The sequence below is a fragment of the Carcharodon carcharias genome, chromosome 9, assembly GCF_017639515.1.
Source record: "Carcharodon carcharias isolate sCarCar2 chromosome 9, sCarCar2.pri, whole genome shotgun sequence".
NCBI classification, from domain to species: domain Eukaryota; kingdom Metazoa; phylum Chordata; class Chondrichthyes; order Lamniformes; family Lamnidae; genus Carcharodon; species Carcharodon carcharias.
This window is the reverse complement of record NC_054475.1, coordinates 48,449,373-48,462,601: the sequence shown is the minus strand read 5'-3', so window position 1 is coordinate 48,462,601 and position 13,229 is coordinate 48,449,373.

Genomic DNA, 13,229 nt, shown 5'->3' with positions numbered 1-13,229 from the left:
AAAAATAAATTGGATGGGCCCTTGAGGGAAATTAAACTTTTAGGGCCTGCATCTCCACCCACCCATTGATCGCACTCCCACGCAGCACCTGTGCCCAATCAACTCAAGGCTCTGCTCACTTTCGATTTGAGAAAAGAACAAAGTCACATGAGGTAAAATGTCTATATGCAGTGAGTGGTTAGGATTTGGAATTCACTGCCTGAGATTGTGGTGGAGGCAGATTCAGTTATGCCTTTCCAAAGGGAATTGGATAAGCACCTGAAAAAATATTTGCAGAGCTGTGGGGAAATTACAGGAACTAACTAAATTGCTCTTGCTGAGAGCAGGTACAATATCAACATGCTGAATGCCGCACCCCGCACCCCACCCCCCTACACTCTGTGCTGTAACCGCTCTATGATTCTATGAAAGATGCGCTTATTTGATGTACTAGAGGTTGAGAAACTCTGTCAAACTACACCCCAGAGTAAGCACAAGGAAGAAACAACATTTTTTAAACAATAGCCTGATCTAACTCTAGGGTTATTTGGGATTTGATGGTTTGCCTGATTCACAGGATCTTAATGTGATGTCTGTTTTATCACAGAATATAAAATTATAGCATGAAATAATCTCAAAATATTCATCACAGAATATTATGATAACATTCAGTAAACTCATGCAATAGAACTGGTTAAAAGACAGAGCATTGAGGCAGAATCCTCTCAGGTTACTTCTAAAGAAAACTAAAGAAACTGAACAGTTCTCAAACTTCCCAGCCTGGCTCCATTCAGTGTTCCTAGAACTATTGTCATTCTATCCAAGTTTTAAAAATTCAGCATTGAAATATGGGCATCACTGGCAAGGCCAGAATGTATTACCCATCACTAAAAGCCCTTGAGAAGGTGGTGGTGAGCCCCTTTGTTGAACTGCATTCCATCTGGTGTATGTATACACAGTAAACATAAGGTACACGCAGTTCGGAAGAGAGACCCAGGATTTTGACCCAGCGACAGTGAAGGAATGGTGATATAAATCCAAGTCAGGATGGTGTGTGAGTGGAAAGGGAACTTGTAGGTGTTGGTGTTCCCATGTGTCTGCTTCCCTTGATAGTGGAGGTCACAAGTTTGAAAGGCGCTGTCGAAGGAGCCTTGGCGAGTTACTGCAGTGTATCTGCAGTGCACTGCACTGCAGCCATGGCATACTGTTGTTGAGGGAATAAGTGTTTAAGCCTGTGGTTAAGGTGCTAATCAAGTGGATTGTTTTCTCCTGGATGGTATTGAACTGCTTGGTTCTTGCTGGAGATGAACTTATCCAAGCAGGTAGGGAGATTTCCATCACATTCCTGCCCTGTGCCTTTTGCAGGGAGTCATTAGGGTGTTAGGAGATGAGTTGACCAATGCAATCACGGTTAACCTTTGCTCCGTGGCATTGGCAACAAATGGGCCACAAAAGGAAAACATTGCATGCACCTTAATGAGGTTGGGAAGGAGGAAAGAGTTTACAATGTCAACAAAAAGCAGCATTGATGGAAAAGCAGAGGAGGGGAGAGTGGAAAGGAGGTGAGAAGGTGCTGGATCTTTTCGTCCCTACACCAATTCATACCTCCTCCAGACCTTTATAACCTGATTGAAATGCCATAAGTCTTATAGACAATATAAAGTCAGCATGGATATAAACAACAACTTATATTTACATAGCGCTTTTAATATAATGAAACATCCCAAGGATGTTTCACAAGACCATGATAAAACAAATACCGAGCCACTTAAGGAGATATTAGGTCAAGTGATCAAAAGCTTGGACAAAAAGATAGATTTTAAGGAGTGCCTTAAAAGAGGAAAACGAGATAGAGAGGTGTTGAGGTATAGGCAGGGCATTCCAGAGTTTATGGCCTAGGCAACATATAGTAATTATGGTTTTATTTAGTGTGTAATGTACCTTTAAGAATAATATGTTAGGAAAGATCACGTGATCTGTAGTAACCAATAGGAAAGTAGCATGGGATACCTCAGCAGAGTAGAGATAGAGTTGGAGTTGAAAGCATACCTGTAGTTGCTGCTGAGCATATCGTAAATAAACTTAATGTTTCCACTTAAGAAGTGTCTGCAGTTCAGTGCTATTACTAATAGTTCAACTTAGCCTCCGTACAGCACAACGTAAGGATGGGAGTGAGGGTGCCCTAGCTACATAATTTCAAAAGCTATTTCTACTAACATTAGCAGAAGATATACTTTACAAGTTTTAATTAAAAAGTACTACAAAGTACCATATTTGAATGAGAATCCCTCAATCTATAACTGAGACACTATAGTTGACACTATAGACTCCACACAAAGTGTTCAGCTGCAGGAACAGCATATAGTCTAGCAGCCTGTGTAACTGTAGATGTTTCACTATCATGGTGGTGTCACTCAAAGCAGATAGGGAGGATTTCTTGGTGAACTGGAAAAGGCCACAATAGGAATGACATTGATGAGTATCACAGACTGAACAAATTAACCAATAGTATGTGACTTTGCAGATCTTTTTTGCAGTAATGCAGCCGGCAGCCCACAAGTTTTTTTTTGAGTGTGATAGCAAGCGGCAAATCGCCTCTGCAGAATGAGCCATTCATAATTGCTGAGATTTTGGAATTTTGAAAAAAGCAGGTTTCGACGGAAAGGGCGTTAGGACCATGCGGAAACCTAGTTCGCAAAGCAGGAATCAAAGCCTGGGCCTTTCCAACACAACGTTCCCTGTTTGTAGAGAGAGATTCCGGAGGTTGCAGGTAATGGAAAGGAGACAGACAAACAGAGAGAAGGGATGAGAAATAAATGTTCATGAAATGGGGAATGATTGGAAAAGGCTGCGTGGCTAAGCAGGGCTCGAACTGCTGATTTACCCTCAGAATAATGGAAACCAGAGAGAGAAGAACCTGTCAGTGCAAACACCCTGAGACAGGCACGAATGAGGGGGTCGCGTAGGGCAATGGGATGGGCAGGGTATGAGGCTGGGGGAGGGGGTGAGGGAGGAGTGTAGGGGAAGGGCTAAGGGGAGGGGGTAGAGGGAGAGGGTGTGGGTATATGGGCCTGTATTTGGCCTGGATAGGGCAATGTGTGATGGCAGCTTTGTTATGATTTAATGGAAGAAAGGGCTTAGTGAGTTATTTCATTCGTAAAACTCTAGGGAATTTCTTACAGGAATCTGTTTATTGCTCAGAGAGACACCGCAGCACAAAGAGCCAACTCAAAAAATATCAAAATCTATCTATCTCTGTTACAAGAGACTGTGGTTCCAAAAAAAAAGCTTCCTGAATATTGCAGAAATATTGAAAGTCTTGCTTTAACAAACAAAAAAGTGTCCCAGCAGCAATCAAAACTTTCATTGTGAAACCTTGGATCATGCGGTGGAGAGTGAGAGAGTCATATGTGTTAGCCTGAAGCTTTGGCAACTAAGATACTAGCCTAGACTTGTTTGAGTGGAAATAAGGTGGGCAGTTGATGATTTGTGAAATATTAGCTTAATTGTTGCGCATGAAAATGTAGGAAATGTGTTCTATTCTTTAATATGACTTGTTAAATTCCTCCCCCATTTTCTCCCTCCCCCTTGATACTGGGCTAACCTGTTGAAGTACTTCCTGTAGTGATCACAGACCCCCTTGAACTGAGCGGGTGAACGTTGGCTAGCCTTTCCACTATGAAAGGATCACGTGAAACACAGGGACTTTCCAGCGAGGATGCCTGGATAGCAGTCTGGATCGGGAGCTCTGGCTGATTTTTATTTTTCCTTCTTCTGATAAGATGCCAAGGCTGTTCTCTGAGATTGGCTATCTCAGCACAGACTAGACATCAAATCTGAACTGCCTCTGGCAATGTATCTGTTGACAGTGCCGACCTGAGATGGTGTGTTGGTACAGAATTTCACAGTACTGATGCCCTGTGCCAAATGCTGGTAAGATGTGGAGTTCTACCTCCTATCTGAGAAGCTACTGAGCACAACATGTCTGCAGGTGAAACGAGGTAGGTAGAGCTCGAAAGAACAGAAGCTGAAAATCCTGGGAAAAGACGAAAATGATAATGGGTGGAAATCATGGTATAATTGAACATTGTGACTCTCATCATCCCTTTCTCACTAACTACCACATTATCCCCTGGGAGAGGCAGAGAACCACAAGAAAAAAATAATTTCTCTGTGATGAACCTTTAAAAGACACTGGTTCGGCCTCAGCTACAGTATTGTGTCCAATTCTGGACAGCACACTTCAGGAAAGATGTGAAGACATTAGGGAGATCCAGAAGACATTAGGGAGATCCAGAAAAGATATTAATGTCTGTTCTCGGCAATCTCTCTCCCTTTAACTGTACTTCATAACCCTTTTGATTCCTGAACTTCTACTCTTGATCTAACCCACTCATTTGCCTTTCTGCCCATCCAGTTGATTCTGAGCACCCTCTGCCATATCCATGTTTCAAAAGCTGCTCTCATCCTCTTTCTTCAGAATCCAACTCTCACATCCATAGAGTGCCACACTCCATACCAGTGACTGTACTAGTTTTTTCAGCTTCATGCCAATGTGCGTGGATTTCCAGATGCTACTTAAGTCAGTGGTCACACCTCCTAGCTAATCTAACCTGAATTTCATTCTTGGTTGTGACTTTGGTGTTTATCATCGAACCAAGCTACTAGAATTTGTCCACTGCCTCTATCTCAGTGCTTTCAACCTTGACTTTTCAATTCCCATTTAGAGCCATAACTTTGGTATTTGCCACATTTATGTTCAGAACATAAGAGCACAAGTAATAGAAGCAGGAGTAGACCACATGGCCTATCGAGTTTGCTCCACCATTCAATATGATCATGGCTGATCATGGGTTTCAACTCCACTTTCATACCTGCTCCTCATACCCCTTGATTCCCTGAGACACCAAAAATCTGCCTATCCCAGCCTTAAATGTACTCACAACCCTCAGGGGTAGAGAATTCCAAAGATTCACAGCCCTTTGAGTGAAGTAATTTCTCCTTATCTCAGGAAAAGACTCAGGTCCAAAAGACTCTGTGTCTTTTGACTAGGCCTGTCATAGTCTCTAGCTCTTCCTTTGTTCTGACTGTGGTATTCGCTGCATACCTCCGATACCATATGCTATGACCTCGATGTTACAGCCACATTTCTCTGATAACTCTTCTTGCATCATCTTCGTTATCTTCTGTCCCACAACAATAAGCAGCCTGGGTGACAGAATACACCCCTGCCCAATTCCCTCTCAAACTGGAATTGGTCTGTATTACCCATCACCAACTCCGATGATTCCTAAAGCATTTCTGTATAGCTCTTGTGTTAGCCACCTAAGATGTTTGGGCACAGCAAGGTCTACAAGTGTCTTCGCAGAACATCATGCTGGACAGTGTCAAAAGTTTTGGCATTGTCTGTCAACTTAACCATTCTCCAATTCTATCATTCCTCCTAAACTGTGAATATAGGATGCAGAAAGAAGGAACGGTGCATGTAGCATTTTACCATAGGGGCATTTCCCCTCCCCCACGCTAACTCATTCCAGCCCAGGGCCTCAAAATTACAGAACTCCTCATTCCTCAGTTATGCTTGTCACCTATATTGATTTTAAAGTGTGGCCTCCTAAACAGTGCTTGAGATTTTCTTTTTGTCTCCTTTCGAACCTTGGTGGTGTCCTGCATTCTTGTATAGATCTGGAACCAAATGAAATCTGTCTGTTTTGTTTTATTCAGAGTTTGGAATTTCACAATGCCTCTCAGACACCTGACACTGACTTTGTGCAATCAATCAAAAGTGCTTGATCTGAAATATTGCAAGTAAGTACATATCATATTGAAGAAAGAACTTGTAGTTTTGAGGCACCTTTCACATCCTCAGGTCTTCCTGAAGAGCGTTATAACCAATGAGACACTTTTTAGAATGTAGTTACTGCTGTAATGTAGAGAAACTGAGCACCCACTTTGTTCACAGCAAGGTCACAAAAACAGCAATGAAAAAGCAGTATTGAAATAGATGATCAGATAATCAGTTTTTTAGTTATGTTCATTTAAGGAGAAATGTTTTTCTCCCTATCCTGCCATAACATCTTTCATGGCTACTTGAGAGGGCAGTTAGAGCTTCAGTTTAATGGCTCATCTGAAGGATGGACCCACTGACAGTGCAGCTCTTCCTTAACGTTGCACTAAATGGCAGCTTAAATTTTGGAACGGGTTTGAACCCATGACCTTCTGATTGAGATGTCAGTGTTGCCCTAGAGCCAAGGCTAACACCAGATGGTCACTGGCGGGAAAGCATATCGCCCATTCCTGATCCTGATCCTGCCTTTCCCTAACACCTACCACATAGCTAATTTTGCTCTTTGCACCATTCCAAACATACTGAGGCCAACTTCAGTATCCCAGTTGTTCACAACTGAGGTAGCTAACTCAGTAGGGACCAGGGATTGACCCTGGTCCCTTCATGGTTAGATGGCTCTGTAATATGCTGGGTAGTGTATTTAACCACTTGAATCATGAGATGGCATGGGGTGACCAGACAACATTTATTAAACTATTAGGGTCAGCAACAATGCGTCAATTCTTAAGAAGTATTTTTATTTTCTTTCCAGTTTATATATGAAGGAAGGTGCACCAGAAAATCCATTAATAAAACTACAGGACTTGCCTTGTGGAAAAGATGCAACATTGGAGTTCTCCAATTCCCCAAATCCCAACCTTGGCATCACTGGAATCTTGACTTACCGCTATGGGACAACAGAATCTGGCTTTGCCATTTCTTTCCTAGTTCCTGTCTATCATCAGGACATTCCTGAAATCCCCATCTTCTGTTTGCGATTCCTGCCTACCCTCCAGAAGCCAGATATTAACTCTGAGTTTTTCAAGCATCCAAGTGCTGACCTTTACTCAGATATGATCCGGCATCCGACCTATTCTGCCAGGGGGAGCGGCCTCTGTGTTACTGGCGGCTCAATGACACCCGTTCCTGACAGCAGACTCACAGTGACAATCACCGATGACTAATATGACTTTGCTCATGAAGTTCCAGTGCCCTCTGGTCCAAATAGCTGGATCATTTAAAGATCATACCTTACTCCAGCTGTATGTTGCTTGGGGCTGCTACTTATCAAATCCAGCACTGGTAGGATAAAGATGGGGCAGGTGAGGGATTAATCTTGAGTTTGATTTTTTTTTTTGCTTTGTTTTGCTGCTGATGAGATTAATTGACAACATGAATTAATTCACTTTACCAGACACAGATTAAGTGGGTGAAATGCATTTTTAAAAAAAAATGTAGATGGCTGGTGTCCAGTTTACATTTGAACAGTGGCCCAAAAAGCAGACTATTTGAAACAGATCGCCTATACGGAGAGAAGCTGTAAGTGTGATCTTTGTCTTCCTTACAGTGTTCTTTTTGTTTGGCTTCTTTTTAGTGTGGAATTTCACTACCAATGTCAACTTTGGGGCCACATGGTTTACGTCCTTCCCACCCATCTCCCACCCCAAATTCCTGTCAATCATGGATTCATAATCCCAGAGTCAATAGTCAGTGATACAAGCAGATCTGGAGTAGAATGCTGAACATGCCATGAGGGAATTAGGGAATAAAACTTTAAGGTACTCATAAATGATATAAGATTTTTAAAATATCCATTTTAGGTTTGCTTTACTCATTCTCCCTTGGGTGGGGCGGGGTGGGGGGGGGGGGGTGGGGGTGGGGTGGGGAGGGGGGTGCGGGTGGGGTGGGGGATATGATTGAGTTGCTGTGTTGATAATTACATTCACCAAAACTCATAAATGTTTTTGCTCAGTTTACAATGATTGAGTTCTTTCGGATGAAGAATGAGCAAATAATAATGCTCTTTAATTGATTTAAGGCATTTGGGTTCAGGTTTATTTTGAGGAAGGATGTGACCTTTAGCCTGTGGAATATGATGCCAACCTCCTTTATCTCCTTGGGATGAGAGGGTAACCTGTGGAGTTCACAACTCAAGGACTCCCTTATGACTTTAATGAGGCTTATTAGTTAGAAGACTGATTCTCCCCCTCCTGCCCTGGTGGAGTTCTGAAACATCTGAACACTTTATAGACATGGCTGCAGCTGAAACTGAAACCCAAGTCCAAAGCAGACCCTGCCAGAGCAGACTGAGACTGCTGTACTACCTTGAATCAGGAACCTTTGAAAGTTCTGGGAAATGTAATCTTCCTATACATGACAATCACACAATGAGGAATAATCAACAATGTGATCTTTAATGAGCTGTTTGAAAATAGTAATTTGCACAAGATAGAATTTTAATTAACATTCCAGTATGGAGATGTATAGTCTCCGATTTCCAGCACAAGCTGAGGAGGTAGTGAGATGGCTTCTGTTCCGAGGTTTGGTTTGACTTGGTTTGCTGTCAATAAAAATTAATTGCACATTTTAAATAATATCCTTAATTAATAACACATTAATTCCACTGGAGCATGACATATATGTATAATAGGGAAAATTAATTTTTATTTAAAAACATTTGTGTCTGTATCATATTGGAAACATTTTTAGATAAACTGCTGCAAAACTGGATTGCCTTAGTCCTTATGCTGATTGAGATTTTTCTGATAGAAAAAATGGATTCTGTTAAACAGAGGAAAGTTGTGATTGGTCTTGACACCTTTGCACTAACTTAGTCAAGACCCTATAATCCTTTTGCAGTGCTGCTTTATGTGTGTGTGTATATTTTAATATATATAATCAAATTAATGTGGAATGCACCTGAAATTCCAGCTGCTTAGAAGTAAGTCATAAACTCACATTTATTCCAATGATTCATGCATCATAATGTCCAGAAATGAAGCTATACAACACTAGGATGAAGTAATGGTAGGTACAGATCTGCTGTTACTAGTTGTGATCATTGTGGGAGCAATTTTAAGGTGAAGTGGATGGGCTACAGTGTTAAGGAGTTGGTTTTAGCGTGACTTTTCTTCCCCCCTCCTCCCCAAAGTCTAGTGGCATATTTGCACTAAACTAAGCTGCCTGACAATGCTCCCTGATGTTAAGTGGCAGACTTACACAAGGATTTTGAGGTACAAAGAGGGCTACCGGCACCCGCAAAGCCAGACCCTATCAAGGGCCTGCACCTTCAGGAGAGAAGAGGAGGGTAGATTGAATATGGGAGTGAATGAAATTGTTTGAATTCTGCACTTGGATCCATTTTGTACTTCTTTAGATTTCACCTTATGAAACATTCACTCCTGTTTTGATTCTGGATTCGAGATCAGATTTTGAGAAACAACTGACCTAAGCGTTTTTATTTGATTTGCGATTGTGAGTTGATTTGTAATAGAGGATGTGCAGACCAGATGCAGTCATTTGATAAAGGTTTTATGGTGCTCTTTTCTGCCTAATGCACATAGAAACGAAGAGAATGATGCCCGAGAACATCCAATGCTGCTGAAAAACCAGTTACACATTTTAAAGCAATACATTTTTTACTTTGGTCCTATTCCCAAATTCACCAAATGGAATTCAGAAGTGAAAGCTGAGGAACTGCATCAGGGTGTTTTCCTGAATGCTATATGTCTGTTTCCTTTGGTCTGACAGTTTGTGAATTCTCACTTCCTATAACATACTGTTACAGACAAAACCTTTATTATTGCAAAATAACATGTGACAGACATGCTGCCCTTCAGCTGCTCCTGATCATCCTGTCCTCCCTGCTGATTTTTTCCTTTTTTCTTGTTTCAATTTACTTGACTAGTTTTATTGTTTGTGTTTAATCTGTTCTGTTTTTTAAAAAGCTTTTACCTACATAGCTTTGATTTGCTGTTCCCATATTGATGAGGGGCAGTGGGGGTAACGGTGAGACCAGAGTGACTTGTCTTTTTATTTGACCTTAAGGCCAGTTTTTTTTAGTCAATCTAAAAGCCTCATTACTTAGCTGGGAGTAGATGGGTCAGCCTTTACAAATCAAACCAGCGAAGGGTTAGATTAAACCCGTGTTTCAGAGAGCCCGGCAACTAGTTTGGGCTTGTTATAGTTACATAAGAACTAGGAACAGGAGTAGACCATTGGGTCCCTCGGGCATGCTCCGCCATTCAATAAGGTCATGGCTGTTCTGCTTGTGTTTCGAATTCCACATTCCCATCTACCCTCGATAACCTTTGATTCCCTTGCCTAACGAATCTATCTACCTCTGCCTTAAAAATATTCAATGACCCCGCCTCCACCACCTTCTGAGGCAGAGAGCTCCAAGGTTGCACAGCCCTCTGAGAGAAAAAAATTCTCCTCATCTCTCTCCTAAAAGGGTGACCCCTAATTTTAAAACAGTGCCCCCTAGTTCTGGCCTCAAGAGGAAACATCCTTTCAACATCCACCTTGTCAAGGCCGTTCAGGATCTTATATACTTCAATCAAATCACCCTTCACACTTCTGAGCTCCAGTGAAAACAAGCCCAGTCTGTCCAACCTTTATTCATAAGACAACCCACTCATTCCAGATATCAATCTAGTAAACCTCCTCTGAACTGCCTCCAATGCCTTTACATCCTTCCTTAAATAAGGAAACCAAAAATGCACACACTATTTGAGGTGCAGTCTCACCAACGCCCTATATAACTAAAGCATAACATCCTTTTATGTTCAATTCTTTTCGTAATAAAGGATAGCATTCCATTAGCCTTCTTAATTACTTGCTGTACCTGCATACTGTTATGGCACAGCTGATGGTAAATGCTGAGCTGCTGAAATCCCAAAGGGAGACTTGAAAACAAATGCCACAACTGTTTTGTAATTTGTATATATTTTGAGATGCGTGCCTTGAATTCAGTAGTAGTAAGACACAGCCTTATAGGTTTCTTACAAATCTAAATTAACCTTTATTAATAGAAGAAATGATTTTAAGTACACACATAGGTCTACAAATTACCACTATGATAACTTCTAAATCACTTAGTTAATCTGACCACTAGTTACACGAAGTCAACAGTAAGATGCACAGATTTTAAAAGGCCTAGGCAAAGTAACACACAATATCCTGAACAATCCAATTAGTGAGTTTTCTTAACTTCAGATCTTGGTAGATAACAGCTTGAGGTATAGATGCTGGAGGCTTTTCCACACTTGTTTTAGATCTTAGAATTCCTGCCTTTACACACAGCTTCTCTCCTTTATACATATTTTCCCCTTGCAAATTCCCATTGTTTCACTATGTCTTTGGACTTTTCTCTCTAATCATAAAAATCTATCATAGTACCAATTTTATCAGTAATCTTTTCAAAAAATAAACACGCTTTCTTAACCTCTCCTGGTTGGGTATAATATTTCACTCCCTCTTTTGAATTCAATCCAGTCTGGTTTATTTAAAAATGCAAACATTCCCTTTACTCCTATAAAAACAAAAAAACTGCGGATGCTGGAAATCCAAAACAAAAACAAAAACAGAATTACCTGGAAAAACTCAGCAGGTCTGGCAGCATCGGCGAAGAAGAAAAGAGTTGACGTTTCGAGCCCTCATGACCCTTCGACAGAACTTGAGTTCGAGTCCAAGAAAGAGTTGAAATATAAGCTGGTTTAAGGTGTGTGTGTGGGGGGCGGAGAGAGAGAGAGAGGTGGAGTGGGGGTGTGGTTGTAGGGACAAACAAGCAGTGATAGAAGCAGATCATCAAAAGATGTCAACAACAATAGTACAAAAGAACACATAGGTGTTAAAGTTAAAGTTGGTGATATAATCTAAACGAATGTGCTAATTAAGAATGGATGGTAGGGCACCCGTTTAGGGGTGTTCTTTTGTACTATTGTTGTTGACATCTTTTGATGATCTGCTTCTATCACTGCTTGTTTGTCCCTACAACCACACCCCCACTCCACCTCTCTCTCTCTTTCTCTCTCTCCGCCCCCCACACACACACCTTAAACCAGCTTATATTTCAACTCTTTCTTGGACTCGACCTCAAGTTCTGTCGAAGGGTCATGAGGACTCGAAACGTCAACTCTTTTCTTCTCCGCCGATGCTGCCAGACCTGCTGAGTTTTTCCAGGTAATTCTGTTTTTCCCTTTACTCCTATGTTTACTTACTTAACATTTCAAACCTAGCTTATCTTCTGTTACATCAAAGCCTTCAGACCAGCTGCCATTAATTCAATTAAGTCACTCATACACAGATACAGGCCCCACTATTGCCCTACTTTACAATAAATTCCAATAACCTTATGAAAATTATTATATCTTCCTGATAATAGTAACTTTTTGTGACTCATACTAGAACACCTAGATCCCTCTGTACCTCAGAATTATGCAACTGTTCTCCATTTAAGTAATAGTCTGCTTTTTGTCCTTCCTGCCAAAGTGAACAACTTCACATTTTCCCACATTAAACTCCATTTGCCAGATCTTTGCCCACTCACTCAACCTATCTATATCCATCTGCAACCTCCTCATGTCCTCTTCACAACATACTTTCCTATCTATCTTTGTGTCATCTTCAATTTAGCTACCATGTCTTCACTCCCCTCATCTCAGTCGATGTAAATTGTAAAATATTGAGGCCCTAGCACAGATCCCTGTGGGACTCTGCTCGTCACATCTTGCCAATCAGTAAAAGACCCATTTATGTATATGCTGTTTTCTGCCAGCCAGCCAATCTTCTATCCACGCTAATATGTTACCCCCTACCCCATGCGCTTTTATTTTCCACAATAAGCTTTGATGTGGCACCTTATCAAATGTTCTGGAAATCTAAGTACAATATGTTTAAAGCTCCCCTTTATCCACTGCACATGTTACTCCTTCAAAAAACTCCAATAAATTTTTTAAACATGATTTTCCTTTCACAGTACCATGCTGACTTTTCCTGATTACCTTGACCTCTCCTAAGTGCCCAGCTATAACCTCCTTAATGATCAATTCTAACAACTTCCCCACGACAGACATCAAGCTAACTGGTCTATAGTTTCTTGTTTTCTGCCTCCCTCCCTTCTTGAATAGAGGGGTTATATTTGCTACTCAAGGCTGAAAGAACCTTTCCAGAATCTAGCGAAATTTGGAAAATTAACAATATGGAGGTGTCCTCTCACCAAATGTTTCAAAATTTAAATTAAAAAGTGCATCTTGAAGGGACTGTTGCTTGTGCATGACCTATTTTGTTCCCGTGTAACACATTCCAATTGTACCATGCACCTGCACATCCTATAAGGAACATCTTTGTCAGCCATCACTCAGTAGGGAGCCCTCTCACCTCCGAGATGGAAGGTTGCAAGTTCAAGACCCACTTAGGTGAC